This window comes from Armigeres subalbatus, chromosome 3 (assembly GCF_024139115.2).
Source record: "Armigeres subalbatus isolate Guangzhou_Male chromosome 3, GZ_Asu_2, whole genome shotgun sequence".
NCBI classification, from domain to species: Eukaryota; Metazoa; Arthropoda; class Insecta; order Diptera; family Culicidae; genus Armigeres; species Armigeres subalbatus.
In genome coordinates, this window is record NC_085141.1 from 220,741,318 (window position 1) to 220,742,002 (window position 685).

Here is a 685-nt window from a genome sequence, read left to right on the forward strand (position 1 = left end):
GCAGCGGTAAAAACAGCACGCTTATTGAACTCAATGCAAGTGGTTGAGGACTATACGAGTCCTGAAATGTTAAGCACTTCTTGACCGTTGTTGACGGCGAGGAAACTAAACTATGTCACCATTTCAGCTTTCCTATGACATATTTGTAGGGAAATTTAAAAATCACCTACCCGGAAATTTCCTAGACCCGACCGGTAGTCGAAACGAGTCATGGTCGATCTGCACTACAGAACTACGGAAGGTCCCATAAATTAAACGTGGTTAAAACAATCAAACCGAAAATAATTAGTTTTGCGGTTAATCTATATAATAAAATTGACCAATTTGCAAGATTTTTTCCCTAATCGATTCGTTTTGGGATCCACAAGGTTTGTATCTACAAAAAAGTTGGTGAATTTAACGGGGAAATGTAAAAAATCATCTGAATACAATTTTGAGTGCGGTGCAGCAAATAAGTTCATTGTGACATTTGCAACACCCGGGCAAAGCTGGGTATTTTCCACTAGTATCTAATATTTTCAGATGCATATATTACTGTGTATGGATCGAACCAAGTTCAACACCAAGGCCTTTTTTCTCTTTGTTTGTCCAAGGATGGCGCACGGAAGATGCGTATCTACCAGCGAAATCGCAACACAGCCAACCAGAAAGCGATTTAGCCGACACCGTGCATCTTCAAGAGCCG